The sequence below is a fragment of the Maniola hyperantus genome, chromosome 5, assembly GCF_902806685.2.
Source record: "Maniola hyperantus chromosome 5, iAphHyp1.2, whole genome shotgun sequence".
NCBI classification, from domain to species: domain Eukaryota; kingdom Metazoa; phylum Arthropoda; class Insecta; order Lepidoptera; family Nymphalidae; genus Maniola; species Maniola hyperantus.
Window position 1 is genome coordinate 6232206 of NC_048540.1, and position 20229 is coordinate 6252434.

A 20229-nucleotide genomic window follows, 5' to 3' on the forward strand; every position below is an offset into this window, starting at 1 on the left:
GACAGAGTTCACTTGAAAGAATTATTGACTAACAAATTAACCATCGGGGGATTTAAAGTTTTTATTGGTCAGTGTAATGAATGTAATGTATAAAAACCGTAATATTTTCGTAGTAGATTTATTTAAGTGTTAATTAATTGTAAATAGCTATAAAGCAAAAAGATACTTAACCTTTTTAGGGTTCCGTAGCCGTATGGCAAAAAACGGATCCCTTATAGATTCGTCATGTCTGTCTGTCTGTCCGTCCGTATGTCACAGCCACTTTTCTCCGAAACTATAAGAGCTATACCGTTGAAACTTGGTAAGTATTCTGTGAACCGCATTAAGATTACAAAAATAGAAAAAAACAATAAAGTTTGGGGTTCCCCATACTTAGAACTGAAACTCAATTTTTTTTTCATCAAACCCATATGTGTGGGTTACCTATGGATAGGTCTTCAAAAATGATATTGAGGTTTCTAATATTATTTTTTTCTAAACTGAATAGTTTGCGCGAGAGACACTTCCAAAGTGGTAAAAAGTGTGTCTCCCCCCCCCCCCCCCCCTGTAACTTCTAAAATAAGAGCATGATAAAACTAAAGAAAAAATATTATGTACATTACCATGCAAACTTCCACCGAAAATTGGTTTGAACGAGATCTAGTAAGTAGTTTTTGATTTATCGTGCAACATGTCGATAAAATACGATTGTACTACGGAACCCTCAGTGCGCGAGTCTTATTCGCACTTGGGCGGTTTTTCCTGTAGCATCGTGAATATTATGAAGTACTCGAAGGACTAACCTTTGCTTTGATTAGCTAAGTAGGTGTGTAGAATCTATTTTATTGCAATCAAACATATTTAATAATTAGGTACTTATTTAACTATTAGATTGAATAATTTTAAATTTAATTTATAATTAATTGTTTTGGTTTCTTTTTTAGGATTAACCTCAAAAGGAAAAAGGAACCCTTATAGCATCACTTCGTTGACTGTCGTGTCAAGAAACCTATAGGGTACTTCCCGTTGATCTAGAATCATGAAATTTTGCAGGTAGGTAGATCTTATAGCACACCTAAAGGGAAAAACCTGAACCGTAAATTGGTGGTTAAATCACAAAAAAAATTAAAATGTGTTCATGATCAAATAATTAGTATTTTCAACTTTTTAAGTAAGATTACTATAACACATAAAAGGGCTTTACCTGTAGGTAGATACTTTCTAAAACTGATTTTTATTTATTTTTATGCATAAGTACTATTTTTTGATTTATCGTAGAAAATAACAAAAAAATACGACTGTATTACGGAACCCTCGGTTCTTGGCCGGTTTTTTTATGTTTAGGAATAGGGTTCCTCAGACATAATTTGACATAGGTTTTGACAAAAATTTGATAGGACACGTACCTATAGGTACTTACAAATAAAAGACGTGAATGTAAGAACTGTGTATAGTCCTTATCACTATGTTATCACCACGTACTGATATATTATGATAGAGCTCTTATGAGAATATAATATCTTAATCTGATAACATGCAATAGTTTTCCATAAAGAGTAAATAAATAGACTAGGTAATGAAGACTTATTACTAGATCCCGCGACTTCATCCAAGATTTTCCGGCATGAAAAGCTCCGTCCTTCCCCGGGATGCAAGCTCTCTGTGCCTTTCGTCAAATCGGTTCAATGGATGGACCGATAAAATCTAGCCGATAGAGAGTCAGATAGATAGGTGAGACTGCAGTCAAGGGCTAACTTGTATCTGAGTAAAAAAAACAGACGCAAACTTTCGCACTTATTTAAAACTAGCTTATGCTCGCCACTTCATCCGCGTGGACTACCTACACAAATTTCAAACCCCTATTTCAGCCCCTTAGGAGTTGAATTTTCAAAAATCCTTTCTTAGCGGATGCCTACGTCATAATGGCTATCTGCATGCCAAATCTCAGCCCGATCAGTCCAGTAGTTTGAGCTGTGCGGTGATAGATCAGTCAGTCAGTCAGTCACATTTTCCTTTTATATATTTAGATTATCATGGATTACTATGGATAGTTCCTAATAATAGGGGGAAACATGGGCGCTAGGGCGCAGCTGTCACGTTAGTTATCTATTGGCAGATGGGCGTATACTGTGGTACTTTTTGAATCATCAAGGAAGCCAACAACAATAATTATTAATATAAGTAGGTACTTCAAATCAGTTTTGTTTATTGTGTAAGTGAATTTACAAATTAATCGTTAGTTTGTTTTTATAGAGATACCTACCTTACCTATTCAGAGATTTTTCCTAAAATTATTACTTTACGTTTTCCTGTGACTTCATTCGTGTGGATTAAAGTTTTAAAGATCCACTGGGAATTTTTAGTGGGGGTTCATGTCATTGAGAGAACCTACTCGTAAAATCTCAAATTTCTTTCTGAAGTTTCAGCTGTTCGTTGATATACCTACAGTCCGCGATAGGTCCAGATGGCAATCGGGGTATGAGGCGGCGAGACACCCCGCACACCCGCACGTCACTTGCGCTAACCCACACCGGGTTTGCGCGGTGGCTATGCGGGTGTGCGGGGCGTCCCCTTCCCGATTGCCATTTCAACCTGTCGCGTACTATACTTAATATCAGTCAGTCATCCAGTTTCTTCTTATTTTATAATAGACTATACCTACCTAGATAATGACAACGACGTTGATTCCGGAATCATCCGCGTGGATTTAGGTTTTTTTAAATCCTGTGAATGTGATTTTCTGGGATAAAAAGTAGCCTTGGTATATCAGCTGTCTCCGGGAATCTGCTATCGTCTGTGTGAAATAGAATATGATGCCTGGCCGTGACTTCATCCACGTGAATTTCATCATCATCAACCCATCACTATCCCAACCAGGAACGTGTGTCCTCTCGAGAGGGTGAGATGGGTACCTACTACCTACCTATATCGCGTCAAAATTTAAACGGATTAAACGGATAGGGCGTGTAAAGGTAGCAGACAGATAGAAACACTTTCGCATTTATTTAATAGCATGGATATTGATTACACATTGAATTAGAACCAGTAATATTTTAGTTTAGTTAGGTTTTAGTTGGAGCAATTTGTAGGTATCTAGCTCAACTTGTGGCTTTATCAACCTAAAGTACTGTTTAAGTTGATATACTTAGGTATTGTTAGACGGATAAAAACTAGGTGATTGTATTATCTGTGGTGTGCTCTGCAGAGTAGCGAATCTTGGGAAACGTCACTCTGAAATGGCGCGCCGCGTAGAAAGTGGTGTTTGCTCTTGTGTTGAAATAAATAATAATTACTATGTGAACAGTGAATAAAAGCCTACTAAAGTATATCAAAGTGGTTTTCATTCTAATAATATATATAATATAGGTATATTTAAAGAAAATTGAGTAGGGTTTCCAAGCAAAGTAGTCAACTAGGAAATAGATAAAATACTATGTGTCAATAATTGCTTATAATATGGATCGGTAAACCACGAAGGCTATGTTATTGATATTTATGCAGATAATAATTAATAACAATGTTACTTACTACAATAATAATAATTAAATTATCTTGTTCTACATGTTGAGGTCTCACTCGTTATAATCATAGAGTCCGCGTACTTTACTAATTAATGTGTTTTTTGATATTTAAAAAAATATTTTAATTTGTTAGTTATAACGTAGGAATGAAAACATTTTTTTTATTACCTACTAAGTAAATTGTTTGTGACGTTTTGTTATTTAATTACATAGTTGGTTTTATTAGCATTAATATAGTATAGTACCTAAGTATAATAAGTTTGTATTATTAGGTACGCTTTGTTTAATTATTACCTACCTACTTAGTTCACGTCTTACTTAGTTGGTTTTATTAGCATTAAACTGTGATTTAGGTATTTTTATATTGCCCTATTATTTATAAATATAACTACGCAGGTATCTCCGTGATGGTTTTACGAAGCAAAAAATAAAATAAATCTAAGAAGATATACCTAAATATTAATTTGCCAAAATAATAAACATCCCGTGTTCCTACCTAGCAGAGACCTATCCTCTCGCTATATACCTACAGACATATATTGTTTTACCCACTCGTATCTATTTCCTAGTACCGGCAGGTATATAAAAGCACAAATTCCAAAATAGTAGGTTAGTAGTAAGTAGGTACTAATTAGTATTGAATGATATTATTATTGGCTGTATCGAAACTAGTGGTTCACATAGAACTAAAATCTCGGCTTCTGTATCATCCTGGCTGTCCAACGTAGAGATGTAACCAGTATTGTCACCAGGGCATGATTTGTACAGTAATAAGACGAGGCTAGATTTAAGTTTTATGTAATATTTTTAATAAATAAAAAATGCAAATGATTACCTTCGCTTAACCGTCGTACATTATTAGGATGTTACTGGTATTCAATGTGGGCATTCAAAGCTTGTTTATCGTAGTAGGGCATCGACCCGAATAAAAGTAATAAATAGACCCCAGAGCAGAGACCAGAGTGGTTTATGAAGGTATGGATTTCAAGAGTCAAGACCAAGCTTTTTCGTAATTGAAAACCATATTTTACTGACTGTGATCCCAATTATTGTTTTTAAGAATCATCTATTCTATATTTGTCTTCTTACTCTATGCTTTGGATTTCTGTTAATCCAAATCAATGATAATATCATAATAATTATGTAAATAAGAAATAGTAGATTCAATCTGTCATTGTTTCAAATAAAATCTCTATCACAAAAGCCCAATCTCTATATTTATCAAATACGATAAATTTTCCCTCAATTGAACAATATCTCAACATTTGCAAAAATATACTTATAGATAGAAATCTTTTTAAACAGTGAATTTCAGTCAGGAACTTAAGAGGGACTCTACTGGAAAATCGCTAAGGTCCGACAAACACAATAATAGTAATATTAATACAGAGAGAGAGCGAGCCAGACCCTCGTTATTTTATATAAAAGCTGAAAGTTTGTCTGCGCATTGTCCCCAACACAGACGTAGGAACGATCACAGACTATGAAGTTTCTATCATGGTGGCTTTGGCAGATAACAGGTAACAAAAGTGTATAAAATTACTGCCCACTTTCATCAAAGAATAAAGTGCATTTTTATATGTTCTTCGGGATAGTATTACAAATGGTCACACATTGCCAGCCACTTAATATAGTGGAAACCCAATGCCATCAGACACCCTTAAAATTTAACAAAATGTGACTCGTCTATAAGATTTCTGTAGTTTATGACCACAAAGATTTCTACAACAATGTTCTAAAGTGACATACTTATAAAATTACATCAAAAGTTACTTTACTATTAGATAATATAAACTAGTAAAAGCTTTTTGTTGAAATAAAAAAATATAAGTACTTAAGTTGAAAGTTCAATGATCTTCAGCGCTCATCTCAAACAGGTATTATAAAAATAAAAATATAAGGCTCGCCATAAGTACATCTATACTAATATTGAAAAGAGGTAAAGTGTTTAAGTTTGTTGGTAGGGGGTAATCTCTGGAATTACAGAACTGATTTTAAAAATTCTTACACTAGAAAACTAATATAATATTACTCCTGTCTTGAGTGACATAGGCTGTATTTTACTTTCAAAAAATTAGAGATCTTTACGAAAATTGTAATACCTAAGCTACCCGTGCGAAGCGCTAGTATGGAATATAATAATATAATAGGTAACATATTTGGAGTAGGTAAAATTTACAATTTTCCATTCAGTCACCTAATAAAAACTTAAAATTCCATGGTCCATGTCCGGTGGTCAACTTTTTTGGTAATTTTAACGTGTGCACCTATACATACCTTATACTTACTGTCATTAATAACCTATGCCACTCTCCAGGTTTTTATCTATACCCATGCAAAAAATCACGTCAATCCGTTGCACCGTTGCGACGTGATTGAAGGACAAACCAACAAACAAACACACTTTCGCATTTATAATAAGGGTACTGATTAGAGCCAACCCGAGCACCACCTCAACTCGCGCGGTTAGTTTTTTTATATGGACACGTATACGCTCATTATATCAACTCCGGGCGAGGCGATCCGCTGACGTTACGGAGTTGATGTAGCACTGAGCGTATGTCCATAGAAATCCATATAAAGAATACAGACCGCGCGAGTCGAAGCGGTGCAGATCGGGTGCCGGGTGGCTCTAATGAGCTATGACCTTAATTGTGCAAAAAGCTTCAAATAAGTGCTAAATAGCACACAACGTAAAATATTGACCGACATTGAATCGGTACCAGCTGCATCGGAAATACATTTAGAATAGAATATTATTCATTTCACGATACCTATGATTAATTAGATATTATTTACGTCTAATTTGCATAATCATGAATTCTGTATCTTTATAATATATTTTTAAACTGGTTTCATAGTACCTATTTCCACTTGAATGATGGACCTCATCAAAGTTGGTACCTATGATGATGATACAATCGTTTCCGCTTCCCCGGCACACTGTCTGATAGGAGGCTTCGACTAGTTATACCACGCTAGTACCTGTACGATGCCGTGTAAATCAATGGTATAAACTGCCATAACCCTTCCAGATTTGCCCGCTCAAGTGATTTGCTAAGGTGAGATTGCAGTCTATGTTTCTGAATAAAAAAACTTTTGGCGCAATTATTATGTAGCAGACTGTCTCTTTAATGAATAACAAAATGAGTGATAGCTCCCTGGCGAAGCATTGCAACTCATTATAGTCTTTTGATTATAATTTTACTGTTATAAAACGGGATAAGCGTTCGCTTATTATAATTTGCATAAAAGAGCTTTTAACAACGCGGATCAACGGTATCTGCAAAATCTGAATGACGTCGTCCAACGCCGCGTTCTATAGTCAGTGATACGATATACTAGCTGTAGTCAAAAAACTAACCACGTGTGTACAGCCAGGATTAGCTATATTGAAACTTCAAACCCCTATTTTACCTGGGAGTTGAATTTTCAAAAACGCTTTCTTAGCGGATGTCTACGTTATAATAGCTATATGCATGCCCAATTTCAGCCTGATCTGTCCATAGTTTGAGCTGTGCGTTGAATAGATCAGTCAGTCAGTCAGCTTTTCCTTTAAGTTAAGAATATACATTATACCTATTTAGACTGTCAAAAAGTCCAGAAATCACAATCACGCAGTATACTGTACTTAGTTATTCAAATTTTACATCCGGATGTATGTGGGGAATCCACATCTGACTTCGGACTCGATATAAAACTTTAGGAATCCGACTGGTCGGAAACCGGTTGGCGAACCTGGAAAAAGCCGTTCCATAACATTCTATCTAAATCTCTACATTTTGGCCGTCGATAAATAAATGCATCCAAAATATAGGTTTCTCTTGATTGTAAGGTATAAGATGAATGTAAAAAATACTTACTTAAGATAATTTGTTAAACAAACTAAACACTCTTCAATCCGTTTCAAATATTCTATTCATAATTAAGTTCTCGTCATTTACTGTATATTAGATATTATACACTTTTATATAAAGGTGTGATCGAATCACTCGTGAGTCGTGACATATACATACTCCACCCTTACGAATAACATTGATTCGTAGATCATCACTTTGATTACTTACTCTGCAGTTTTCCTTTTGCTCGATTGTCCCGTCGTCGTCACAAATCATAATTATAAGTAAGTAGATACCTAGATAAGTTTATAATATGTAATTATTTAAGTATTATCAACTTCCTTTATCGTTACTACAAATATAGGTTGTACTTATTACTTAATTTATGTATTTTATTCATACTCAAAAAAAATTTTTTATTGCAAAATATAAAGGCAGTTTCAATAGGCGGCGATAATTAATATGATTATTTTAAGTATATTTTTAAATTAAATTATATCATTTAACCTTGCACGCCTTACATGGCAATACACTGCAAATTCAGTTTTATTTTATAACGAGCACCATACTACATCTACCACAGAGTAAGAACTATACTACGCGTATACGCAATTAAGCAAATACAATAATCATTTTTATACTTTCTTAGGCTTTGCTACAGATGGGCATCAGTAATCACCAAAATTAATGTATTTACTACCATATGCACCATAATTATCTGCACTATAATAATTATAATTAATTATTATTAAAAAAAGAAGCTGACTGACACAACAACGTGCCTGCCCTGTCAACGCACCGCAATCCACCGCAGCGCAGCGCACCGCACCGCATCGCACCGTTAAAGTCACGATGTTTGATAGCTAATTTGAAAAAAAAAAATTTTTATTTTATTTTATTAAATTAAACTAAGGAAAATGATACGTCTAAAACCTAAAAATACAGCTATTCCTCTAATAATGTTCCCTGCAGAAAAGGATAGCAATGTTTTACTGCCCATCCTGTTTTACTCCTTTATTTACACCTGTAAATAAAGGAGGATGGGTATTTTTGTATGGACCCTGGCCTGATAACCAATAGAGTTCTAATTAATTACTTTGTTAGTTTATGGCTTTTAACCTGCAGTTGAGTACTGTACTGTAACACAATAGTTTATCCCATAAAACTACCGGGTATACAGTCGAGGACATAAAAGTTTTATTTTTTGTAACGATTTTTGTGCAAATTCCATCAACTATGGAGATGGTTCATGATTTTGCTGCATTTTTGGTAAGCTTATTACTTGGGTGATTAACCTTAGAGTGACACTCAAGTAGAACCTTTGCAGTGCGGAGAGCGGAGAGGCCGAGCTTGATTGCATGCAATGCAAGTTGCAACGTTGCTATTTTCAGGTAGGTACTTAATGAGCGTACGAACTAGAAAGATTTATGACGTCAGTGACGATATTTATTGCGTACTGGAGTGATTTAAGTAGAAGAAGTAGTGATAGAAGCGGTTTATTGCTGAACTAGCTTATGCTTGCGACTTGCGAATTTCAAACCCCTATTTCTCCCCCTTAGGGGTTGAATTTTCAAAAATCCTTTCTTAGCGGATGCCTACGTCATAATAGCTATCCGCATGCCAAATTTCAGCCCGATTCCTCCAGTAGTTTGAGCTGTGCGTTGATAGATCAGTCAGTCAGTCACCTTTTCGTTTTATATATTTAAGAGATATATTGCTTTCCCAACTTTATTGCAAACTTGGAGTGATCCTGATGGAATTTTCCATCATCTCCTATTTGACTACCTACTTATAATAATTATTACTACTAATGCTAATAAGAACTGCACGTTTGTGGTATTAGCAGGGGTGATATCTATTTTCTCCGGTGATTTACAGCGTTCTGCCCGTAATAAAAATTGAAGCGTGTGGTATAAGCTTTCATTTCATGGGCAAGTGGTTTTTCTTGAATATGCTGGTCAACTTGGCCCATCATCCTTTAGAGATTGTTGTCCGACAGGATTGGGACCACTGAATTCAATATGAGGTGACATTTTTGTACAAACGAGTTTTAACGATTCTGACGTAAGTAATTGGTAGATATTTACAACTTTTATGGTAATTTCGTGTGCGAATTCGAAATATTTAAACCAAATGACATACTAGATAGGTGTGTCAAAAATCAGAGTCCAAAGTATTACCATAATGTCGTTCCTGCTCTATATCAATACGGAGAGGATATAATATACAAAAATTGATCAAGTGCGAGTCCGACTCACACACAAAGGGTTCCGTACCATCGTACAAGAAATAACTCTTCTTATTTTATTTTTATTGTCATGGCGGTCATTTTGAAATGTTTACTATTTGTCGTTCTAGCGGCCTCAGAATAAATACCTATAGAAGTAGCCCTATTGTGACTCTTACTGCTAGAGAGAGATGGCTAAATGCATTTGAGCTCTTATTAGAACGTGACAAAATTATTATTTTTAGTCCTTATCACCGTGGCCACTTTTTTTTTTGTCAAGATGTATTTTGTACGTGAGATCTTGACAAACAACGTGAAGTGAGGTTATGTTCTCTAAACTATTTTAAAGAAATAACTGATTTGTTTTGTTGTTTTTTGTTTTTGAAGTTGTTGTGCAATGGTGGGTTGCAGTATACTTTAGGCTTCAATAGCCGAAGCGAACGTAAAATAGAAGAAATAACATTTCACAAGTAAGTACCTCTGCTTAAGCAAGAGGGACTGAGGGAGCCACGCTAGTTGCATATCTAGGTATATATCTGTAATAGCGGCAAAAGAAATACACAATTTGTGAAAATTTTAGCTCTCTACCCTATTACGGTTCATAAGATACAGCCCGCTGACAGACAAACGGATGGAAGGACGGACGGACGGATGGACAGCGGAGGCTTAGTAATAGGATCTCGTTGGCACCCTCTGGTTACGTTATTTTCTCATAGTCGTTTCTTAGCTGACACCTAACCTCAAGAAAAAACCTACTTTCCAAATTTCAAGTCAATTATAATATCAATACCTAATTAAAACTTTCCCATAAAAACTTACATCCCCTATTTTACCACCCTTATGGGCGAATTTTCCTAAAATCCTGAAACACGTATTTCTTCATTTGTAATCGAAAACCCAAATACCAATTTTCATGCAAATAGCTTGAGAAATTACCGACTTTCATACAAACTTCCATCCCTCATTTAACCCAGTTTGGGATGGAATTTCGAAAAATCCTTTTTTAGTGGATACCTACTCTTCACAAAGAATAGACCCTCCAAATTTCATGTATTTAGGACCAGCGGTTTAGGCTGTGCGTTGATATCTATGTCAGTCAGTCAGTCAGGACTTTGAATTTTATTTATTTAGATGGAGGTCTAGCATGTGCTAGACCTTCATTATTATACAAATACGAAGTTCTAGTCTAGTCTAATATTATAAAGTATTCTTATAGAAATAGTATTGAATAAGAATATTTTCAATGTTCAAAGTAAGATAACTATACCAAGTGGGGTATTATATTTAGAAAGCGCTTTACCTTTACATTCTAAAACAGATTTTTCTTTAATTTTATGCATAATGATTTTTCTTTATTAGCAGCATTTTAGTCATGTGAAGAATTGGGTGAGATACTTTCCATAAAAGAGTCTGACCCTTCACCCTATTCCTTGTCCTACGACAAGGAATAACAAACATATTAACTTTATGTTATACTAGCGACCACCCGGGCAGCGGGCTTCGCATGGTTGCTTGAAAATAAAATTGAAGAAGCTTTCCATTGGTGAAAGAATTTTCAAAATCAGTTCAGTAGTTCCAGCGATTACTCCCTACAAACAAACATACAAATACCTCTTTATAATATTAGTGTAGATGAAAATACAGTAAGTATAGGTAGCAAGAATTGTATTCGGATGAAATCACAAAAAAACAATATTAATGTAGTTTTGATTTGAGTATTCCTTCATTTTCTCCAAATGTGCACATTAAGGATGATTTTGCAAAAAAACTGCGGGTTGGTTCTCTGTCACAAATTACGCTTTGTTATCCGTAAAGCACTCTGCACACCAAATCCACCGACTCCATCACCATCGAATACTGTTTAACTGAAAAACTAAAAAATCTGGTATAATTTATATTTTTAACTCTCAGTAGAATTTCTATGGACTTTAAATTATATATTTACTTACATATAATATAGGTAAAGTCCATAGAAATTCTACTGATTGATCTTGGGTACTATTAGATAGTTTCTACCTGGGACCCGCTTTTTTAGGCTGCACTTGCTGAATACCTACTTTTTAATCTCATATCTTTTTCTTCTAATATATAAAAGGAAAAAGTGACTGAACTGACTGACTGACTGACTGGCTGACTGATCTATCAACGCACAGCTCAAACTACTGGACGGATCGGGCTGAAATTTGGCATACAGATAGCTACTATGACGTAGAAATCCGCTAAGAAAGGATTTTGAAAATTCAATCCCTAAGGGGGTGAAATAGGGGTTTGAAATTTGTGTAGTCCACGCGGACGAAGTCGCGAGCATAAGCTAGTATATATATAAAAGGAAAAAGTGACTGACTGACTGACTGATCTATCAACGCACAGCTCAAACTACTGGATGGATCGGTCTGAAATTTGGCATGCTGATAGCTATTATGGCGTAGGCATCCGCTAAGAAAGGATTTTGGAAAATGCAACCCCTAAGGGGGTGAAATAGGGGTTTGAAATTTATGTAGTCCATGCGGACGAAGTCGCGAGCATAAGCCAGTAATATATAAAAGGAAAAGATGACTTACTGACTGACTAATCTATCAACGCACAGCTCAAATTACTGGACGGATCGGGCTGAAATTGGCATGCAGATAGCTATTATGACGTAGCATCCGCTAAGAAAGGATTTTCGGAAAATACAACTCCTAAGGGGGTGAAATTGGGGTTTAAAATTTGTGTAGTCCACGCGGACAAAGTCGCGAGCGTAGGCTAGTAGTACCTTCATAATATCTGTGCTGGTTTCATCCTAACCCCAAATACGCTTCACTCTGACTAAGCAGCCTGCTTTACCCGTTAGACCATGATACCTACCACAGAAATGAGAATATATATAGAAGAGTAATATACTATATAGGTAAGCGTGAGATTGTCTCCATTTAAAGCACATAAAAATCATCAGTGCTCTTTTTTTTATAAAAAACAGATGTATTTGAATCGCGTTACAATTTAATTTAGCTTTTTTATTTTGATATTTTAAGGAGCTTTTGTAGATCATTTGTAAATTGTAAGTAATATGAGTATGCCAGCACCATCACACTAAATTCAAATCAATTGATTAGAGAATCACTAATAACGCTTCTTTGGGCTTTGCCGCAGTCGGTTAGCAAAATACACTTTCTTTGCCAAAAGGTTTGCTAAAAATTAGAGTTGCAAATACCAATATTCATAATAATGTGTATTTATATGTATTATGTACGTTATAATAAATATACATTATGTACGTTAGTGTTTCTCTCGAACTGTGTCTGCAAACACATGCCAATAGAAATTGTAAAACTATCATCAACAATTGATTAGTACGTCAAATAGCTTTGGACGTTTAGTCACGTTCTTTCGAACTATATTTGTTGAAAAATCGGCGACACGCTGTCCCAGTACTACCGACAGCAAGTAACATTTGTATTACCTTATTTGGATTCTGTGGTACCTGCGTCATCGATGTGAAAACTATTAAAACATATTATTATAAATATTTTTTAGATAGGTACCTACAGCTTATTTATTTAAATCTATATTAAACATACTACACCGTATTATCAAGGTAGTAGGCGTATAAATAAATACAAAAGAAAATATTACTTATAATTTATTATTAAAATTATGGTAACTAGTAGGTATGGTATAATATTATTTTTAAAAAAATTGGTCCAATAAACATACAGGGAAATAGATATAGCACGTTTTTGGTGTTTTTATATTATGTTGGTTATCGTAGCGCGCATGACGTCACAGTGATCAAGATATATAGACGGCAGATAGCGGCGCGCGCGCATTGCATGTTTATCCGCGAGTGACCCGCACATTGCCGGTACAGATCTCAAAGAAGGTATTGTTTCCGGTCGTAGGCCTTTGAATCGCATCTTATCATTCGTATTTTAGTGCATTTCAGTGACTTTGTTGTGTGAAAGCGGAATTTCAGGTGAGTTTAATTTAGCAATAGTTTCTTAAGTGCGTTGTGGATACAATGTGGGATAATAATAAATGCTAACAGGTAGGTACTCGAGATAAACATTATGGAAAATTACTGTTTTCTGAAATATCATCTTTATGGCATACTTTTAATCTTAACGTGAACTATGGATTAATTCAAGTGAGAGAATAAATTAATTTTAAATTAAGAATATTATATTTATACAATATAACTTCGTACTTATATACCTGTTTCAACATTGCTGCAAAGTTTTATTTTCGTGACAATTTTAAATGTAACTAGGTACCTAGCTAGTAGAATATTATCGTTTACCAGTTTTAATGGGAACTGTCAGAAACAATCATTTTAATTTCAATTTGGAAATATTTAAAAATATTTTCAACTGACTCCCAAACTAGAAGAAGGTTTTCAATTTGGGCGTATTTTATTTAATTATTTAAATTAAAAATTAAAACTAGCAGGGTGCTTTTCCCTTTAAAAAATCATTTCATCAAATAAACTCAAAAAGTGTTGAATGCCGAATGAAATGCTGGGCACTGACTAGTAGCACAGAATACATAATTGTACTAACGTATAGCAGGTAGTTATAGTATAATATTAATGCGAGATGTCTTTGTAAACACAAAACATTATTGGTATCTTATGTTTATTGTTTACTAGCCAACCCACCCCGGGGCCGCTCGGCCGGGGGAAATTTCTGCAAATTCTTTCATAGTGGTCTATGTTATAGAGAAAATAATAATCGCAGTTCCCGACTCAGTCCAATCAGTTTATCCTTTATCCTATCCTACTAATATTATAAATGTGAAAGTGTGGATGTTTGGATGTTTGGATGTTTGGATGTTTGGATGTTTGGATGTTTAGATGTTTGGATGTTTGTTACTCAATCACGCAAAAACGGCTGAACGGATTTGGATGAAATTTGGAATGGAGATAGATTATACCCTGGAGAGTGACATAGGCTACTTTTTGTCCCGGAAAATCAAAGAGTTCCCACGGGATTTTTAAAAGCCTAATTCCACGCGGACGAAGTCGCGGGCATCAGCTAGTGTTTAGATAGATTGCTTTCATATTGGTTGCTGCAATACGATGCTACGTTACCTTGACCTTCTCAAGTCTATCTCCATAAGGTCCTCTACATAAGGTGTCTTACATTATGCTTGCAGGCACTTAATTTATTTAATAATCATTTTCAGCCTGCAGACGTCCACTGTTGGGCATAGGCCTTCCTCATCCAGCCGCTTTCCGCCACCCTTTTTATGTCGTAGGTATATCTACGGAATCCACTCTAGGACTATTCGGTTACAACGGCCATCGCCACTACGACAAGCATGGTCCCTGCCACTTCAGCTTCATGATGATATGGCTATGTTGGTGACCTTGGTTTTCCTGCAGATTTTCTTTCAGACTTCACACACTTTCGGGAACACTATGGAGAACTCCTAGGCATGCTGGTTTCCTCACGATGTTTTCCTTCACCCTTAAAACGAGTGTTATTTAATTTCAATGCACATATGTAACTCCGAAAAGTTAGAGATCCCTAGTACCTACTTATAACTTGGTAAATAATATAAACATGTGTTTACGTAAATCTGACCTTTATTATGTACAGACAAACATCGTGATTTAACATCTCCATGCAATTTGTCGGATTACCGTAACTACGTTTATTAACATGAAAACATAATATTATCTCAAAATTACGCAAAATGCATGTTGGTATCGTATAAAATTACAAAATAAAGCCGTGGGATGTACATAAAGCATAACAAATTATAAAAAATATTCACGGAATTTATAAAAGATCTAAATAACTAAAACTACTATCTTATGAGAGGTATGCGAGTGCTACTTGGACGACTTCCAACTCATTTGATTAAAGTCTGATCCAGTGCGTGTCAGAAAACGCATAAGGTAGGGTTCCGTATAGTAGCTTATAAAACCCGTCTATACCCGTCTAGCTTATTCTCGCGACTTCATCCGCGTGGACTGCATAAATTTAAAATCTCTATTTACGCTCTTAGGCGTTGTATTTTCAAAAATCCTTTCTTAGCAGAAGCCTAATTTCAGCCCGATCCGTCTTCTAGTAGTTTGAGCTATGCGTTGATAGAACAGTCAGTCACCTTTTCCTTATATAAAAATACTTAGATAGATTAGACACAATGTAAGTTTTTTTTTCGCACTAGAATATCAAACGTTTGTTTGAAATTTACGCTACACTGACCGCATTATCTCATTAGTTTTTTATTTTAGGTACCTGCCTATAACTTTATGTTATTCTCAAATTAATATTTTCCTCAAATACCTACATTCAACTCGTAAAAACTTTGAGACTAACTAGGTAGGTATAACTTTAGATTTATTTTAATAACTGTTCAAAAATCTCTTAATGACTTTAAAACATCTTTTTATTTTACGATTTATCTAACGATTATCATTTAAGGGGGTACGCAAATTTTAATCATATTATGTATAGGTATATGTATTTGTATCTATGTAGCCGTAGCAAGTTTTTATATCTGTGTCCAATTTCAACTTTACAACTTTGACAGTTTCAGTAGATATTGTCTGTGACGAACATTTACAGTCTGATGGTCTGGACGAAACTATGTGGGATCCTTAAACTCATAAAGTAAAAGAGCCAAAGTTAAGAATGGTTGGCATACGCATTAAAAAAAATGAAATCTCCTTCTGTTACAAATCAGAAATTACGTTTTTGCCCCCGATTCGACCTCTAGAAACTCGATGTTCAAAGGAAAACGTAGCGAATCTAAAACTACGCATTGTGAAAGTGTGAGGCTTAAGGACCGACCCTTGAATACACACATTTTCTTGTACTAATACCTACTTACCTACTGATAAAGTATTTTTATTTGTCAGGAAAATCAAAAATTTTCAAAAGAAAGATAAAGTTAAAAAAACTGAAAAAATACCAGGAACGTGTAAATATAAATTTTAGGCACTTAGATAAATTTTGATAGTATCTATTATTTACATTATGAATTAGGAGATCTTTTCTTTACTTCCTACTCGATTAATCTCAATACTATTTTTACCCGTTATAGTTATTTATCATGACGTCAGCTAATGATATGAAGCTGACAATGCGTCACAACAAAGCCTTATTTATCACAATGTTTACCTTATACTTTTTTGGCAATTATAAGGGAAACGTTACTCAGACAGCTATTAAACTAATAACATTTTTGCAATCAGGAAAAAAAGATCTCTTTTTGCTATATTAACTAAAGGATAGGTACCTAGTACCTACTACTCACCTACTCATTACAATTGCGTTTAAACACATACCCTGACATTATTTACCTACGTCTGAAAAACCCAGGCAGGCTATTTCACAAAAAAAGAACACAACGTTGAATAAAAAAGCATAATATGCTGGTCTTAAGCAACTCAAAAGACACGTAAAACCTGAATTACGTACCTAGGCATTGAATTATTGTCCACTAATATACTCGTACCTAAGTAGGTATAGGTAAACGAACAAACACACGTGATATCTACGAGTGTATTAGGTACTGTTTACTTCGTAGGATGAGATATAGTACGAGACAAGTCGAGATGGCAATCGTGGAGAGAACACCCCGCACACCCGCACAGCCCCTGCGCTAGCCCGATGCTGGCGAGCTCGGGTGACGTGCGGGTGTGCAGGACGTCCTTCCGCCTCATGCCCAGATTACCATCTCAAACTGTCGCGAACTATAGGTAGGTATAGGTACATACCTACTTATTTCTGTAAAGTTGGTATTAGAAAAAAAGAAAAAACCGGCCAAGTGCGAGTCAGGCTCGCACACTGAGGGTTCCGTACTACAGTCGTATTTTTTCGACATTTTGCACGATAATTCAAAAACTATGACGCATAAAAATAAACAAAAATCTTTTTTAAAATGCACAGGTTAATCCCTTTCATATGATACCCCACTTGATATAGTTATCTTACTTCGAATATTGAAAATACTAATTATTAGTTCATGACCACAATTTAATTTTTATGTGTGATCTAACCCTAAATTCACGGTTTTTAGATTTTCCTCTAAAGCCAGCTATAAGACCCACCTACCTGCCAAATTTCATGATTCTACGTCAACGGGAAGTACCCTGTAGGTTTCTTGACAGACAGACAGACACATAACAAAGTGATCCTATAAGGGTTCCGTTTTTCCTTTTGAGGTACGGAACCCTAAAAACCTCTCGTGCCCTTGAGGGCATCTATTCTTGTTCATTATAAAATCTAGTATAACAAGAAAATCTGGAAGTCGTACAAGATTTGTATTTATCTATGTTGATTTTATAGCTCACTAATATTATCCACCTATGTCTCAAATTCAAAATTAAGATCAATAACACTGATATTTCACAGGTGGTATTTCAGAAAAAATTTATATTCCAATTTTTGCATAATAACAATCGTTTGCTGCATTAATTTAACTGATGTTAACTGTTAACTGATGTGTTTCTAACACCCAGCGATGTAAGTGTTCCCGCCTGCACACTCTTTAGCGTCTCAAGGTCGATGACCGTGTGTGCGCGGAAAAAAAAAACGGGATTAATGTTTACGTGAGATTCTGCTGTGTGTTTTTTCACAAGGTACGTTAAGTTAGGTAGCATATGAAAAGGTTTTGATGTAATTTTTTTGCATTCTGCCTGTGCGATCGTCCAATCTCTACTTCGTAACTTTTATACCGGCTTTCAAAAGTTCTATTTCACGCTAAGCCGCTTCCACTTTGCGCGATCGTTGCAGTGGGTCATTCCGTACTCATCCTTTAAGTATAGGATAAGTACCACCACCGATAAAATACCTAATCTATAGTTAAAGGCCCTCACAAACGAGTCACTCATCAATCAATTTTTTTTTTGTTTGCATTATGTGAGGTGCCGCCAGCACGAGTGGCTGTGGAGAGTGGTTTGTTTATGTCGAGCCTTTTAATGTAATTCCATTAAGGTATGAACTGCATTAAAAATAAACCGCGAAACTTAATCTTATCACTAGATTCATCCATGCAAAGATAAAGTTCATAGCGTAAAAATATTTTATGTTCAACATTGTTTTCGCAATCAATGAAGGCTTTAATGCTCTGATACTTTTACAAAAGTCATTGACCAAATTGCATACCTAAAATAAAATATTTATCATTCTCACACAGGTTTATTTGGTACAAGGTTCTTATAAAAATACTTATCATTTCATTTCGAGATGGACATAGAAAATGCGTAAAATATGCTACATCGCCATAATCTTATGTTCATCGTCAGAATCGTTCTAGCTGTACCTACCTAATCTGTCAGCTTCGAGCTTACGTGTTATATACCCAGTATATACCTAGTAATAACATTTTGTTTTACAGCTTAACAGCAGAGTGAACTATCCATAGATGAATAATCTGAAATTGTGGGTGTCAAATGGTATTTGTTCCCACAGGATTTTTAAAAACCTAAATAAACGCGGACGAAGTCGCGGGCATCATCTGTTTTACTGTAATGACTTTACGTACAGACCGTTCACTATAAAGTGAACGTCACCAGGAGCAGTTCGTGAATCTTTATGGTTTAGGAGTTCAGTACCTTGCATCATCAGGATTGAGGATTTGGGATCCGAAGTTCAATGGTGAAGTCTATGCTTGGCACTAAAAATAGGTTCGCATCGTCCGCAGTTCCTGAATATAGTGATTCAGTTTAAGAATGCTGTACCCTACATAGTCAGGGTTGAGGAGTTGGGACTTGCGAGTCCAAGCATAAAGTCGTTGTTTGGTACCTACATACAACATTAATTCACTATGAACACTTCCTGAATCGTGATAACTTAGGTGGGCTTTAACTGACTAAGTCAAGACACCTCATATCAAAATCATATTAAAATCAACTTACACACATGCGCTAAACCATTTTTTGATCTTACATACGTCCATTCATACATACAAGCATTTATACATGCACCCCAAAAGCATTACCCTCCTTTTGGTGCAGATACATTGTCTGTTCGCCGTATGGCCATCTCTACATTAGGCATATATTTGCTAACATTAGCCTAAGTAGTGATTAGCGATAAGTACAAAGAGGCTGATGTGTTTTATACATTACATGTGACAACGCATCTAGGCCACCTACATCGCTAATTAAGCAATGTAGACCCAGGTCGGTGGCCAAGTGATTCAACTAAATTATGTCACAAGTGTCCCTCCGTGCCTTAGAATGTGTCAATTTATTAGAAGGCACATAAAATAAACAAATAAGGAATTTTAAGTATGAGATGTGGCTCTTGAATAACGAGATCTGCTACAGAAGAAGTATGTATGCACTAAACGCAAACGATCGACATCTGTTAAACGTGAAGCCTTCTCTTTGGATGCAGTAGGTACCTCTCGCTTTTGTTAACAAACCCGTTTATCCGAAGCTTTGGTTCGCATTAGAGTAATTTTTCTGTTCACCGGAAAATATACAAAAAACAATAGAGTAAAATGGTAAAGGGCATTGAACCTAGTTAGTTGGCATACCTATAAGTCCGCCATTTTGAAAAAACTCGTTTTGGCGGCCAATGATAAAACATTTGTCAATCGATAGACTTGATAACAATCTGAAAGTGTTCATTGATGAAAATATGTAAGTGATATTACACTTGCTGAGATATTTGAGTTCAAAATCGTAGAAAAAAAACATTAAGATATGTTTCAAACTCAATTA

General features: G+C 35.3%; 2 protein-coding genes across 2 annotated transcripts in view; one reads left to right on the plus strand and one right to left on the minus strand.

Annotated features, from left to right (window-relative positions):
- The window catches only part of Lkb1 (Lkb1 kinase), a 137394-nt gene that overhangs the window by 16581 nt on the left and 100584 nt on the right, over nucleotides 1-20229 (minus strand). The gene's annotated exons all lie outside the window — the stretch shown is intronic.
- Nucleotides 13357-20229, plus strand: part of Elovl7 (ELOVL fatty acid elongase 7) — a 44211-nt gene continuing 37338 nt past the window's right edge. The window contains exon 1 of the mRNA XM_034968641.2: nucleotides 13357-13521. The gene's annotated coding sequence lies outside the window, so the exon portion shown is untranslated. The remainder of the gene's footprint in view (nucleotides 13522-20229) is intronic.